Source organism: Oncorhynchus gorbuscha, linkage group LG02 (assembly GCF_021184085.1).
Source record: "Oncorhynchus gorbuscha isolate QuinsamMale2020 ecotype Even-year linkage group LG02, OgorEven_v1.0, whole genome shotgun sequence".
Classification (NCBI taxonomy): Eukaryota; Metazoa; Chordata; class Actinopteri; order Salmoniformes; family Salmonidae; genus Oncorhynchus; species Oncorhynchus gorbuscha.
The window spans coordinates 36,272,595-36,289,431 of record NC_060174.1 but is presented as its reverse complement, the minus strand read 5'-3'; positions in this window follow the sequence as shown (position 1 = coordinate 36,289,431).

The following is a 16,837-nucleotide window of genomic DNA, read 5'->3' as shown; positions in this document are numbered from 1 at the left end:
TCCCTGGGTGAATAGCCCCAACCTTTCAATAGAGCCAAATGTTTGATGCATGTCAAAGTCATAAATCCGTCAGATCGTCCGCGATCCAACGTTTTAAGTCAACATTTGTCAAAACTCAGTTTTAGCTGAAATTCAGATCAGTGTTGCTCAGCCTCTGAACATCATAAGGAAATCATTTTCATATCTATGTGGTCGGCGTGGTTGCACCATTCCTGTGCAGCTTGTTTCTAGGACACTCCAGTCAAAAGTTATATAGACTAAGGTCAAATTGTGGGTGTCAAATTGACCCAGAACATCATGGATGTCAGTTTTCTTGTACTATGTAGTGATTTCTTTTATTTATTTTTATTATGTGTTTTACAGAATGTTCAAGAGTCAAATTGCAGGTCAATTTGACTCCAGATCAGTGTTGTTCAGCGTCTGAGTATCATAGGGATATCATTCCTGTGCAGAAAGCTTATTTCTAAGACACACCATTCCAAAGTTATATAGACTACGGTCAAATTGACCCAGAACATCACTTTTCTTGTACCGTGTGTTTTACAAGTTTGAGACCAGTAGCTAAGAGAGTATATGAAGGGTCATGGTGAAAAAATTAAGTAAAACTGTAGGCCTATTTTAGAGATAAAAAAGTTATGAACATACACGTCTTTAAAAGTTACATGGACATACACGTCTTTAAAAATTACATGGACATACACGTCTTTAAAAGTTATATGAACATACACGTCTTTAAAAGTTATATGAACATACACGTCTTTAAAAGTTATATGAACATACACGTCTTTAAAAGTTATATGAACATACACGTCTTTAAAAGTTATATGAACATACACGTCTTTAAAAGTTATATGAACATACATCTTTAAAAGTTACATGAACATACATCTTTAAAAGTTACATGAACATACATCTTTTAAAAGTTATATGAACATACATCTTTAAAGGTTACATGAACATACATCTTTAAAAGTTACATGAACATACATCTTTAAAAGTTACATGAACATACATCTTTAAAAGTTACATGAACATACATCTTTAAAAGGAACATACATCTTTAAAAGTTATATGAACATACATCTTTAAAAGTTACATGAACACATCTTTAAAAGTTACATGAACATACATCTTTAAAAGTCTGAACATACATCTTTAAAAGTTACATGAACATTCTGACCTATGAACTTCAGCATGGTGCGATTCTGAAACTTCAGGAAATGGATGTACCAGCCAGCTATTCGTTTGGGTTGGAGATGGCAGAAGTGTCTGCGGATATGCGTATTCTGACCCTGACTTAATTCCACCAGCTTTATGTACGAGAAAACCATTAATAAGGTTGAGCAACCTGTCAGGTTCCAAGTGGAAAAATATCTACTTCATTTTTTCCTTTTTATTACCAAACTGATGACTGCCGTTTTAATTATGTGCCCGACTTTCACTATTTTCCATTTGTAGCCTATCATGTAAAATATTATCCACTGTCTACCGTCAATAATACAAGTTCAGAGTTTTAATACCCACATACATTTATAACTCACTTTAGTATTAGTACCCTTCAATTTGTAGCCTACATTTTGAGGGAGGGAGGGAGGGAGGGAGAAAGTAGGAGAGAGGATGCAAGGAATCAAGGGAAGAATGCACCTCATGTCTTAATAGGACACTCTGGTTTGAACAGAAGTAAAACATTGATCTCCAACAACCTCCAGCTGTATTGCGGTTTAACGGAACCATCTACGGGAAAAGGTGCAGAGATCTTAGACCTCCTTACAGAGAGCTGAGACGCCCAACCCGGGTGTGAACATGGCAGAGAGATGGTTCCAGAGGAGAACAGAGAGGACGACACAGTGGACCTGTGAGGAGGAAAAGAGAGCTGAGACGCCCAACCCGGGTGTGAACATGGCAGAGAGATGGTTCCAGAGGAGAACAGAGAGGACGACACAGTGGACCTGTGAGGAGGAAAAGAGAGCTGAGACGCCCAACCCGGGTGTGAACATGGCAGAGAGATGGTTCCAGAGGAGAACAGAGAGGACGACACAGTAGACCTGTGAGGAGGAAAAGAGAGCTGAGACGCCCAACCCGGGTGTGAACATGGCAGAGAGATGGTTCCAGAGGAGAACAGAGAGGATGACACAGTGGACCTGTGAGGAGGAAAAGAGAGCTGTTTGAAAGTGAGGCTTCATGCTGATATCATACTGTTCTGCTCTGTTAAACAAACATTCCAAATCAGCTTGGCTTTGAAACAATCCATTCTGATATAAGTCTAAAATGTTTAATGTTTTTCTAATTCAGCAAAAAAATATCCAGACATTATTAGAACAACTGCAGAAGAAGCTGGAGAAATCGAACGACCTAGATTTGTCTGTTTCTTTTCCGGATTCTTCTGGATTCTCAGTGAAACACATTGTGTATAGCTAGTATACCATAACTGTTACAAACATTATGGTACTACAATGCATTTTTAAACAGAGAAGGCGGACCGTCTGCTCATCCATACGTTACAGCTTCACACATGGTCCTCATACTGTCCTGATATTATGAGCACTTTTTGTACAAATTTCAAGGTGAGAAAATAATACTAAAATCACAGTAGCATGCTATATTAGCACTATAGTAGAATGGATAGGTCCTTTATCCTAACACTGTTATAGCTAAGTGGCACAGGGTCAGTGAAAGAGCCAAACCCTGGGTATAGGGGCTCAGTGAATGAGTGGAATGTGAACAGGTTAACCCTGGGTATAGGGGCTCAGTGAATGAGTGGAATGTGAACAGGTTGGTCAGTGCGCCAAAGGAGATGCTGTAGAAGTATAGAGTTCCGGCCGGCCAGTCCAGATAACATTTACATTTACATTTAAGTCATTTAGCAGACGCTCTTATCCAGAGCGACTTACAAATTGGTGCATTCACCTTATGACATCCAGTGGAACAGCCACTTTACAATAGTGCATCTAAATATTTTAAGGGGGGGGGGGGTGAGAAGGATTACTTTATCCTATCCTAGGTATTCCTTAAAGAGGTGGGGTTTCAGGTGTCTCCGGAAGGTGGTGATTGACTCCGCTGTCCTGGCGTCGTGAGGGAGTTTGTTCCACCATTGGGGAGCCAGAGCAGCGAACAGTTTTGACTGGGCTGAGCGGGAACTGTACTTCCTCAGTGGTAGGGAGGCGAGCAGGCCAGAGGTGGATGAACGCAGTGCCCTTATTTGGGTGTAGGGCCTGATCAGAGCCTGGAGGTACTGAGGTGCCGTTCCCCCCACAGCTCCGTAGGCAAGCACCATGGTCTTGTAGCGGATGCGAGCTTCAACTGGAAGCCAGTGGAGAGAGCGGAGGAGCGGGGTGACGTGAGAGAACTTGGGAAGGTTGAACACTAGACGGGCTGCGGCGTTCTGGATGAGTTGTAGGGGTTTAATGGCACAGGCAGGGAGCCCAGCCAACAGCGAGTTGCAGTAATCCAGACGGGAGATGACAAGTGCCTGGATTAGGACCTGCGCCGCTTCCTGTGTGAGGCAGGGTCGTACTCTGCGGATGTTGTAGAGCATGAACCTACAGGAATGGGCCACCGCCTTGATGTTAGTTGAGAACGACAGGGTGTTGTCCAGGATCACGCCAAGGTTCTTAGCGCTCTGGGAGGAGGACACAATGGAGTTGTCAACCGTGATGGCGAGATCATGGAACGGGCAGTCCTTCCCCGGGAGGAAGAGCAGCTCCGTCTTGCCGAAGTTCAGCTTGAGGTGGTGATCCGTCATCCACACTGATATGTCTGCCAGACATGCAGAGATGCAATTCGCCACCTGGTCATCAGAAGGGGGAAAGGAGAAGATTAATTGTGTGTCGTCTGCATAGCAATGATAGGAGAGACCATGTGAGGTTATGACAGAGCCAAGTGACTTGGTGTATAGCGAGAATAGGAGAGGGCCTAGAACAGAGCCCTGGGGGACACCAGTGGTGAGAGCGCGTGGTGAGGAGACAGATTCTCGCCACGCCACCTGGTAGGAGCGACCTGTCAGGTAGGACGCAATCCAAGCGTGGGCCGCGCCGGAGATACCCAACTCGGAGAGGGTGGAGAGGAGGATCTGATGGTTCACAGTATCGAAGGCAGCCGATAGGTCTAGAAGGATGAGAGCAGAGGAGAGCGAGTTAGCTAAACACCTACTCTGTTGGTGCGGGATGAGTGGACAGGTATGACGGTTTTATGATAATTGTGCCAGAAAGTATCTGTCATCAGAGCACTCCAGACTCTAGGACTTTTTGTTGAGTCCAATCACTAGCTTCCCCCGTCCTGCCTGTTGTTCTACATGCCACCCCTATATCAACCCTCTTCCCCCTCCACTCTACCTCCCAGTAACAGTGTTCAGTTAGACCCTCTCTACACAGCACTTGTGACCATTCCTCAAACTTCTCTGGGTGATCAGGATACAGCTGTTCCTTTCATTTCCCCATGTCACGTTTCCGTTCTCCTTAGACCGAATCAGATACCTGTATGCTGTGTTTTGGTCCAATGTGAGCTTGCAGGCATATGTTGGACAGGATGAAATCAATTGTAAAAACCATTGCAAACCATTAATATTGCATTCTTGACCATTTCATTTTACAGTCGTGACTTACATTTCAAGTGCCCAGCTTTGATCTGTCATTTTCTATTGTGGTCCACACTATATAAATAAGAGGACATGATTAGTGATATTTTCTTCATAAAACAAAAATCACACACAAGCTAGGTTTCCATCCAATTGGTTACAGATTTTCATGCAAATATATATATTTAAATTACATAAAAACAAAATGTTCATTTTCCCACCTGAGATGTATTTCCATCAAATTGACTTGTTGGAGATAAAAGGCTGTGTGAGATGATATCATTCAAATAAAAATATATTTTGCATTTAAATTCCCATGTACCGAATAAAAAATACAAGGTAAATGGGTTTCCATCTCATTTTCAACTCTACTGATCGTTTTCTCACAACCAAATGCTGCGTTATATAGTGAGTGTGCCCACTCTGGCATTGGCACGTGCACTCTAGCCAGCAGCTTGCAGATACAGTGCGAGCAGGGTGCGAATTACGGGGGAGCCAGAGGGCGCTCAGCTCCCCTGAATGAGACCTTAGCTCCCTTAAATGCAGCTGAAGTCTAACCTTGGAGGGGTTTCTAAATAATGCTAATTTAACCATTCTCCTATTTGTTTAAAATGCAATGGTAAAATGTTTCACAGTGGTAAATATTTCTATAAAAGCTACCAAATGAAACAAACACCCACACCTCTTTGTCTTAATCAAATTATTTATGTATTTCTGCATGACGGCACAAACAATCTCCCCGTCCATCACTGTCCACTCAGGTTCGCTGAATTTCATTGGTGTTCTCTGTGCTGTCTGTGGCCAGAAGTAGACCATTTATTTTCTATTTGTATGCCCATGAGAACTGTTTTTATGGCGAAATACAGTGCATTTGATGAGATCTCCAAGATCCAGAAATTGTACAGGGTTTAAGTTCAATGTTCTAATTAAATTGGTAAATGCCTAATATAGACAAATAACGCTGTCATTATTGTCAGGAAAAAAAGGTAGTGTTTAATGTCACACGATCTGTGAAGACTCCAAGCATTCAACTCATGAATTATGGACAACTCATGAACTAGGGTGTAAACATGTTTTGATTCAACTCCTACCTGTGTATTAGTGGAGGCTGCTGAGGGGAGGACGGCTCATAATAATGGCTGGAATGGAGTCAATGGAATGATATGAACCATGTGTTTGATGCAATTCCATTGACTCCATTCTCCATTCTATGAGCCGTCCTCCCCTCAGCAGCCTCCACTGCTGTGTATTATATTGAATGTAGGCTACCTGTTCTGCATGTGTTCATGTGTGTAAAATTGCCTCGGTTGAGAGGGTAGGCTACAGGCAGTGGTGTAGGCCTTGTGGAGGGTAAACAACTAAACGCAGTTTACCCACCTTTTTCAGAAAAATGCATTGAAAGAATAGGGAGTGTTTATTTTTTCCCTGCGACCAGCAATCAGTTTAGCCACCGATTTTCTTACCTCTACATAACTGGCTACGGTAGGCCTATTTGAAGTTTGTGGTAATAGGCATACACATTGTAGCCTAATCTAGTAAATGGCTGTTTTTCCCACGACAGTTTCAGCCCTATTTCAGGTGTCCCGACATTTCAGGCTACAAAAAAGGTACATTTGTAAGCAAGAGACATCAAGTAACGTAGGCCTAATCAATGGAAATCGCTGAATGACATTAGGCACACTGTCTGATGTTTTGTCAACAGATTTATATTTCCATTCATCAAATGGCATGAGTATACATGCATTGCACTACTTGGATTATTTTGGAGTGGACGAACATGCACCGGTTGCCTACTTTTTGAAGTGATTTGTTTGAAAATCACAGGAAGGCATCATGACTGGTTGTGTTCATGCCACACTAAGTGTAATGTTTTGTGTGGATAGTGGATATTTATTTATAGAACATGATAACACTCAACAGTGAACCTTTATATATTCTTACAGGACCACAAGGCCAGTAGGCCTACTGCGGCATATTGTACTTTACTGAAGAAACAACGCCTGAATTGGAAAGAAATTTGATAGGGAGAGTAATTATTTGGAAGTCGCTATCTTAAAGGGATACATTAGGGATTTTGGCAAAGAAGCTCTTTATCTACAGTACTTCCCCAGAGTCAGATAAACTCGTGGTTACCATTTTTATGTCTGGGTGCAGTTTGAAGGAAGTTGCTAACTACCGCAATGTTTAACTAGCGTTAGCATGCTAGCAGATATCTACAGACTCCCAGTCATTGCACTGAAGCTAGTTAGCATTGGCTCACAAAACTAACTAACATCCTTCATACTGGACGCAGAGACATAAAAACAGTATCCATCTGACTCTGGGAAAGTAGATAAAGGGCCTCATTGCCAAAATCCCAAAGTATCCCTTTAACCAAATCAACCAATGCAAGGTGCTTTGTTTTATAATGATGCATCTTTGCATCTTTGCGTGAAGAAAAGATGCCCGAAAAGAGGACGCAGATCGGGGATCCTTCTGAGAATCCGGAGGCGAGCGAATGAACTCCCAATGCCTTCCATTCTCCTTGCTAACGTGCAATCGTTGGAAAATAAAATTGATGACCTACTACAAGATTATCCTACCAACGGGACATTTAAAACTGTAACATCTTATGTTTCACCGAGACGTGGCTGAACAAAGAAACGGACAATATGGAGCTTACGGGATTTTCCGTGGACCGGCAGAACAGAGACGCTACCTCTGGTAAAACGAGGGTTGGGAGGGTGTGTATTTTTGTCAATAACAGCTGGTGCGCGATGGCTAATATTAAAGAAGTCTCGAGGTATTGCTCTCCTGAGGTAGAGTACCTTAAACACAAGCTGTCGCCCGCACCAAGAGAGTTCCCATCTGTATTATTCGTAGCCGTCTATTTACCACCACAAAGCGAAGCTGGCACTAACACCGGTCTCAACCAACTCTATAAGGCCATAACCCATAATGTCAAAGGGGAATTATGTGTTTTGAAATATCTATAAATTAAGAAAAAATGAAAAGCTGAAATGTCTTGGAGTCAATAAGTATTCAACCCCTTTGTTATGGCAAAACTAAGTTCAAGAGTAAAAATATGTCAAACAAGTAACATACGTTGCATGGACTCACTCTGTGTGCACTAATAGTGTTTAACATGATTTTTGAATGATTACCTCATCTCTGAACCCCACACATACAAAATGATATGTAAGGTCCCTCAGACAAGCAGTGAATTACAAACACAGACTCAACCACAAAAACCAGGGAGGTTTAACAAAAAAAGAGAAGTGCACCTATTGGTAGATGGGGAAAAAAAGCAGACATTGAATAAATTATTAAAAAGAAGTTATTACTTACACTTTGGATGGTGTATTAATACACCCAGATACAGGCGTCCTTCCTAACTCAGTTGCCGGATCGGAAGGAAACTGCTCATGGATTTCACCATGAGGCCAATGGTAACTTTAGAGTTGAATGGCTGTGATAGGAGAAAACTGAGGATGGATCAACAACATTGTAGTTACTCGACAATACTAACCTAATTGACAGAGTGAAAAGAAGGAAACCTGTACAGAATACAAATATTCCACAACCTGCATTTTGCACCAAAGTAATACTGCAAAAAATGTGCCACTTTTTGTCCTGAATACAAAGTGTTATGTTTGGGGCGAATCCAGTACAACATATTACCGAGTACCACTCTCCATATTATCAAGTACTGTGGTAGCTGCATCATGTTATGGGTATCCTTGTAATTGTTAAGGACTGGGGATTTTTTCAGGATAAAGAAAATAAACGGATTGGCGCTAAGCACATGCGAAATCCTAGAGGAAAACCTGGTTCAATCTGCTTCCCACCAGAGACTGGAAGATGAATCATCTTTCAACAGGACAATAACATAAAACACAAGGCCAAATCTACACGTGAGTTTCTTACCAAAGAAGACAGTAAATGTTCCTTACAGTTCTGACTTAAATCTACTTAAACATCTATGACAAGACAAGAATTGGCTGTCTAGCAATGATCAACAATCAATTGGGGAGCTTGAACAATTTGAAAATAATAAAATGGGCAAATGTCGCACAATGTAGGTGTGGAAAGCTCTTAAAGACTCTTAAAAGTAGCATTGCCTTTAAATTGTTTAACTTAGGTCCAACGTTTTGGGTAGCCTTCCACAAACTTCCCACAATAAGTTGGGTGAATTTTGGCCCATTCCTCCTGACAGAGCTAGTGTAACTGAGTCAGGTTTGTAGGCCTCATTTCTCGAACACACTTTTTTCTGCCCACACATTTGATATAGGATTGAGGTCAGGGCTTTTTAATGGCCACTCCAATACCTTGACTTTGTTGTCCTTAAGCCATTTTGCCACAACGTTGGAAGTATGCTTGAGGTCATTGTTCATTTGGGACCAAGCTTTAACTTCCTGACTGATGTCTTGAGATGTTGCTTCAATATATCCACATCATTTTCCACCCTCATGATGCCATCTATTTTGTGAAGTGCACCAATCCCTCCTGCAGCAAAGCACCCCCACAACATGATGCTGCCACCCCCGTGCTTCACGGTTGGGATGGTATTCTTTGGCTTGCAAGCATCCCCCTTTTTCCTCCAAACATAACGATAGTCATTATGGCCAAACAGTTCTATTTTTGTTTCATCAGACCAGAGGACATTTCTCCAAGTACGATCTTTGTCCCCATGTGCAGTTGAAAACCTTAGTCTGGCTTTTTTTATGGCGGCTTTGAAGCAGTGGCTTCTTGCTTGCTTCTTCCTATCTTACCTAATTTTCACATGCTGTATATAGATCTTTCTACTGTATGTTTGTTTATTCCATGTGTAACTCTGTGTTGTTGTATGCGTTGAACTGCTTTGTTTTATCTTGGCCAGGTCGCAGTTGCAAATGAGAACTAGCCTACCTGGTTAAATTAAGGTGACAGAAATTAAATAAATAAAAATTGCTGAGCGACCTTTCAGGTTATGTCGATATAGCACTCGTTTTACTGTGGGTATAGGTACTTTTGTACCTGTTTCCTCCAGCATCTTCACAAGATCCTTTGCTGTTGTTCTGGGATTAATTTGCACTTCTCGCACCAAAGTATGTTCATCTCTAGGAGACACAACGCGTCTTCTTCCTGAGCGGTATGATGGCTGCGTGGTCCCATGGTGTTTATACTTGCGTACTATTGTTTGTACAGATGAACATGGTACATTCAGGCATTTGGAAATTGCTCCCAAGGATGAACCAGACTTGTGGAGGTCAACAATTTTTTGTCTGAGGTCTTGGCTGATTTCTTTTGACTTTCCCATGATGTCAAGCAAAGAGGTACTGAGTTTGAAGGTAGGCCTTGAAATACATCCACAGGTACACCACCAATTGACTCAAATCATGTCAATTAGCCTATCAGAAGCTTCTAAAGGCATGACATCATTTTCTGGAATTTTCCAAGCTGTTTAAAGGCACAGTCAATTTATTGTATGTAAACTTCTGACCCACTGGAGTAGTGATACAGTGAATAAGTGAAATAATCTGTCTGTAAACAATTGTTGGAAAAATTACTTGTTGCTTATGCACAAAGTAGATGTCCTAACCTACTTGCCAAAACTATAGTTAGTTAACAAGAAATCTGTGGAGTGGTTGATAAACAAGTTTTAATGACTCCAACCTAAGTGTATGTAAACTTCCAACTTCAACTGTAGATTAGGCTAAATTTAAGAGTACAGCCATTATGATAGATGTGTGGCAGAAGAGGTGGGACAGCGAGCCCAAGTGCCGGGATTTATATGCCCTCCAAATAAAGTTTGGTTGACCAAGATTCAAAGGTCAGATTAGGAAGGAAGAGGTGGTGTTTGCTCGGTTGTGCCTATGATATTGTACATTGAACTCATCTGGTTGGCGTGCAGAGTGTATGGTTGATGGCAGTACCGGTATGTGGAAGAGGGAAAAAGATTGATATGTAGGGTTTAGTGCTGGGCTCCTTTAAAAAAAAATCTTATTTGTGCAGGGTTCGGTAGGAGGGTTTAGTTTTTCTTAATGTTCGTTTTTTTTTTAAAGTCCAAACTGAATTAGCTAACTATCCTTACCTTAACATAACAGCTAGTTAGATAAATGTTGGTGAGTAAATGACTGGGATGATTACCATGGAAGTAATGGTTGAGTCCAACTAAATGGATGGCAAATTCGACACTCTGTTATATCAACTTTGGAAAGAGTAATAGCTACCCAGTCTGTTTGTTGAGAACACTCTAACACAGTTAACATTTTCAATTCTAATTTCTTTAATTGTGATTTGTTCAACCAAAATGAATAAATCCTTTGGTGGCATCTCATATAATCTGGCAGTCAGACAGTTTTTAATGATCGTTATGAATTATTATAATGCAAGATGGGTTGCTTCCACACAGAAGGTTTCAGACACTTGTAGAATCTATGCCAAGGCGCATTGAAGCTGTTCTGGTGGCTTAACGCCATATTAAGATGCTTTATGTTGGTGTTTCCTTTATTTTGACAGTTACATGCAGCAGCAGGCTACATGGAAAATGGAACAGACAATGGAACAGGCGGATAGGGGAAACATGACATTGATGTGAATGGCATGTTACAGAAGGGCCCAGTCCCTTGTGTGTGATTTCACATTTTTGAGAAACTGGATTGTGGTTGTTTTATTAGATTTGTCCTGCATGTACAAAATCACATGAATGTCTGTCCCAATAACCAGATGGAATTCTGTTAATTATAATAATATTCTGTTCAGGAGGTGTTATTTCTTGGCCCAAGAAGTCTCTTATTATTATTGGTGTCCTTTAGTAGTTTCTTTGCAGCAATTCGGCCATGAAGGCCTGATTCACACAGTCTCCTCTGAACAGTTGATGTTGAGATGTGTCTGTTACTTGAACTCTGTGAATAATTCATTTGGGCTGCAATCTGAGGTGCAGTTAACTCTAATGAACTTATCTTATGCAGCGGGGCTAACTCTGGGTCTTCCATTCCTATGGCGGTCCTCATGAGAGACAGTTTCAGCATAGCGCTTGATGGTTTTTGCGACTGCACTTGAAGAAACTTTCTAAGTCCTTGACATTTTCCATATTGAGTGACCTTCATATCTTAAAGTAATGATAGACTTTCATTTCTCTTTGCTTATTTGAGCTGTTCTTGCCATAATATGGACTTGGACTTTTACCAAACAGGGCTATCATCTGTCCCCTACCATGTCACAACACAACTGATTGGCTCAAATGCATTAAGAAGGAAAGAAATTCCACAAATTAACAAGGCACACCTGTTAACTGAAATGCATTCCAGGTGACTACCTCATCAAGCTGGTTGAGAGAATGCCAAGAGTGTATAAAGCTGTCATCAAGGCAAAGGGTGGCTATTTGAAGAATCTCAAATATATCATATATTTTGATTTGTTTAACACAACCTTGTGTTATTTCATTGATTTGATGTCTTCACTATTATTGTACAATGTAGAAAATAGTCCAAATAAAGAAAAACCCTTGACTGAGTATGTGTTCTAAAAATTTACATTACATTTACATTCTTTTGACCGGTAGTGTACATCAGGGATAGAGCGATAAATACATACAAACACATTAGAGACACGTACACAGGCCAGGGGCATAGCGATACAGTGAGTCTTAGGAGTACATCAGGGATAGAGAGAGATCTGTACACTGCTACCGGTGAGGCCCCACCAGGTAGGGCAGTGTGATGTGAGTTTGAGGACTCCGGAGGCAAACATCATTCTGAAAAGCAGCTAGGGGATCAACCTGACGGTCACATGGTTATGCTCTCTGCCCCACAGCCACCCTGGCACAGACTTCAATGGGGCGATGAGCACATACAGGAACCCTGTCTCCAGGAGAAGAAACACCCTGGATACCGTTGGCGGGAAGGGGAGGAGAGTGGAAAACAGAAAGAGCAAGGTGGAGAGTGTTAGTCTGAGCATGCCCAGGTTGTTGTCGTGATGTTTTCATCATGGTGTTAATATTACATTTTATTTAACCTTTATTTAACTAGGCAAGTCAGTTAAGAACAAATTCGCATTTACAATGACGGCCTACCGGGGAACAGTTGGTTAGCTGCCTTGTTCAGGGGCAGAACTGCAGACTTTTACCTTGTCAGCTCAGGGATTCGATCAAGCGACTTTGCGGTTACTGGCCAAACACTCTAACCACTAGGCTACCCGCCGCCCTATGTGGATGTTATCAATGTTATACATTTTATACATTTTTCTGGAAAAAAATATTGTTAACATGACCAGAAAATGTTTACCTTTTGATGGGTAGGTGCCAGCCATCTCTGGCTACGTGGGTTACCACAAAGTGTAGGCAGATGAATAGTGATCTCTCAATAAGAAGCCGTAACCTTGTTAATTACCTGCGGTAAATCAAAAATCATTTGAGGAGATGGAAACTCCACTTAAATCGTATTAATGCCAGTTATGTCTGTTGCCCATGCATTGTCAATGAGCCGCGCGTTGTATTTTGGGCTATTTTGGGGCAGGGGGAGCTCTCCTTCAAGGAGTGAATGGGAGTCAATTGGGCGCTAGCTCAAAAACCCAACATTAGCATGAATTTAGTGAACAAGAAGTACATCACAAATATTTTCAGAGATGTAAGATGACTAACTTCTCTGTAATGTCATATAGCTTTGGAATCGTGACATTACGTACTTTTGAGGACGTGGATTTCTCAACTCATACTCTGATTTTGAGAGGGGATTGCGTGAAAATCAGTTTAGCAACCGTGTGATGCAGCATTACAACGCAAACTTAATTGGTCGACAGTCTGCTGGGTGGGGTGTTATACAGTCCCCCAGTCATTGCCCAATTGGATTCTTCTCTTATTTTCTCTAATATCTTTGGGTAAGCACACAAGCTTTACATGGGTACCCATACAGCCAGAAGAGTTCAAGAAGTGATTAGGGAAGTTGAGCAGTGTTCCCTCAGGTGGGGCTTCAAGTTTTCAATTGAGAAACCGTTTTTTTTCTTCTTCAAGAAGGAAGGTTGGGGAGGAAATATACATATACTTGGAAGTTGTATGGATGGAATCTGGAGAAAGTGGGAGGGTTTAGGATCCTGGGGCTCTGGTTTGACACATGGGCGGAGCATATTAACAGGGTAATTCTCAAATGAGAAAAAAAATGAATGTGATGCGTTGCTTGTCAGGAATGGATTAGGGTGCAGATAGAATGGCAGTGATAATGATATATATAGCGCTGTTAAGGTCATCACTGGATTATGGAGGTATAGCATTTGGAGCAGCAGCTCAGACATTTTTTAAACAGCTAGATTTAATGCAGGCCCAAGCCCTAAGAATATGTTGTGGAGTACTCAGGACCTCCCTGGTGGCAGCGATGCAGGTAGAGTTGGGAGAGCTAGCCTTGACATATTGGGTAAATCTACAAGGGCATAAGGCTATACAGCCTACAACAAAAGGTAATCCTAGAGTGCAGGGAACATGAATGAAATCTGAATACAATCTATGGGAGGATAGGCAATGGCATGGCGAGAGATTGGGTTATTTGGGAGTTTAGCCCCTCTGTGGTTCTTCCTGCTATCCCACCTTGGTTTCTCCCTCAGCCAGTGATATATCTACGGTTGCTTGAGAGGGTAAGATATGTTAAGGAAGGAGTAGATTCAGTTGTAAGTGAACATTTAAAGCTACAATACTATGCTTTCTTGAATATATTCACAGATGGACTCAAACAGGGAGGACAGGTGCAGCTTTTAATGTTCCCGAGTTTAAGGTGGCAGTGACAAAAAGAGCAATGGATAAATTTATCTGTTTAATCAATGGAGTTGCTGGCCTTACTATTGGTTGCAGAGTGAGTGGAGGAGGTGAGGCCAGACAGAGTAGTCATCTGCTCGGACTCCTGTGCAGCACTGAGGAGCTTAAGTTAGTGTCTCAGAGCGACATGATGTACTGTATGAGGTTTTGCAGTGCTTGTATAGGGTGAAGGAAATTGGGGTATTTGTGATGTTCCTTTGGATACCAGCTCATGTGGGAGTAGAGGGGAATGAGGACGTGGATGTTGTCACCAAGCAGGCTCTTAAAACATCCTAATGTTGAGATGGAAATGGCAAATCAGTAAAGCAGAAGCCAAGGGGTTAATAAGAACAGTGGTTAAAAATAAATGGCAAGAGTTGTGGAACAGGGAGAGAAAGGGAAGACACCTGTACAAGATCCAGGAAAAGGTGGGGGCAGGGAGGTCCTCAGGCCGAGATAGTAGGAAAGTATAGTCACAAGACTGGGACACAGGGCTCAATAGTACATTGAAATTGGTGGGGAAACAGACTGGGAGGTGTTATTATTTTCAGGAGGTAGACAGTGGAACATTTCCTATTTCAGTGCCAGAAATATGAGGGAAAGGGAGCGATTGTTATTAGATTTGAGGAGTAATGAGGTTGAAGACCCAGGATTAAGTGCTGGGGAAATATTCAGGGAATGTAGTATTTATGCATTTTGTTTCCTTAAGGAGACTAATATTGGGTAGCATTTAGATCTTCACTGTCTTTGGTCCACACTCAAGTCCAGTTGGTGGCGATAATGCACCTTAAAATTGGTTGCCAAACGCCATATTAAATCCACAGAAGTAGCTTTACGTGGGTAGAACTCATTGCCAACAGTGACAATAGCATTGTGATGCAGAACAGTGGGCTGAGAATAGAACGTTCGGAAGGCATGTTGGTACCATGGTGCTCAATAGGAGCTGGCAGGGTGAAAAATAATTTTTCAGGATTTTATGTACAGTAATTTTACGAAACTGTGCTCCGTGGTGGATGTAATGTCATGTGTCCAGTCTACTTGGCTTGGTATCCACTATATTCCACAGCCCAAATTGGCTAGAACATAAAAAATTATAATAACAAATTAGATTACTGCAGGGTTTATGACCGTGGCTATGGAAGCTAGTGATGACCCTCCATCTCATCCCTTGGCAGTAGTGCTGTAGATTAATTTATTACTGACCTCAACCCAGAGTCTCGCAGAGCGTTCAAAATCAGCCCACTGACACCCCTATGAGATCACAGCAAAACAGAGCAATACTTAAATCATGAGGCATCAAAGCCTGCATAATAATAAGAAATGCTATAGATGGAAAGTGGTGTAGAAACCTACCAAAAAAACAATTAGGCAACAACAAATTCATTTCCTTCTAGACAACTTCCTGGACAAAACATTTCACTGTAATAGTGAAGGCGTAAACTTGGCAGTAGAAAACCTAAACAGTATATTTGACCTCTCAGCTTCCCTATCAAATCCCAAAAATTAAAGCAGACAACCTAAGAAAATTAAAAATGACAAAAGGTTTGATGACAAACAAAAATAAATAAAGTAATTGAGAAACCCTTCCAACCAAAAACACATTATAGACCCAGAAAATCTGAGCCTTCAATATGGTGAATCACTAAAATACAGAAATACACTATGGAAAAAGGAGGAACAGCACGTCAGAAATCAGCTCAATGTAATTGAAGAATCCATAGATTCAAACCACTTCTGCGAAAATTGGAGCACACTGAACAAACAAAGAGTTATCTATCCAAAATGGTGATGCATGGATAAACCACTTCTCCTATTTATTTGGCTCTATAACAAAGAACAAACCGCAAAAACATATACATGATCGAAAACAAATCTTGAATCAACTATTAAAAGACTACCAGAACCATCTGAATTCTCCAATTACATTGAATGAACTACAGGACAAAATTACAAACCCCCCAACCCAAAAAGTCCTGTGCTGTTGATGGTATCCTAAATGAAATTATATAATATACAGACCACAAAATCCAATTGGCTTTACTTAAACCTTTTAACATCCTCAGCTCTGGCATTTTCCCCAATATTTGGTATCAAGGACTGACCACAATTACTACTGTGGGATATGTCTCAACAGCAACCGTGGGAAAATCCTCTGAATTATTATTAACAGCATACTCGTACATTTCCTCAGTGAAAACAATTTACTGAGCAAATATCAAATTGGCTTTTTACCAAATTATTGTATGACAGAGCATGTATTAACCATGCACACCCTAATTGACAAAAAAAACAAAGGCAAAGTCTTCTCATGCTTTGTTGATTTAAAAAAAGCTTGACTCAATTTGGCATCAGGGTCTGCGATACAAATTAATAGAAAGTGGTGTTGGGGGAAAAACATACACCGTTATAAAATCCATGTACACAAACAACAAGTGTGCGGTTAAAATTGGCAAAACAAAACAAACATTTCTTTCCAAGGGTTGTGGGGTAAGACAAGGATGCAGCTTGAGCCCCACTCTCTT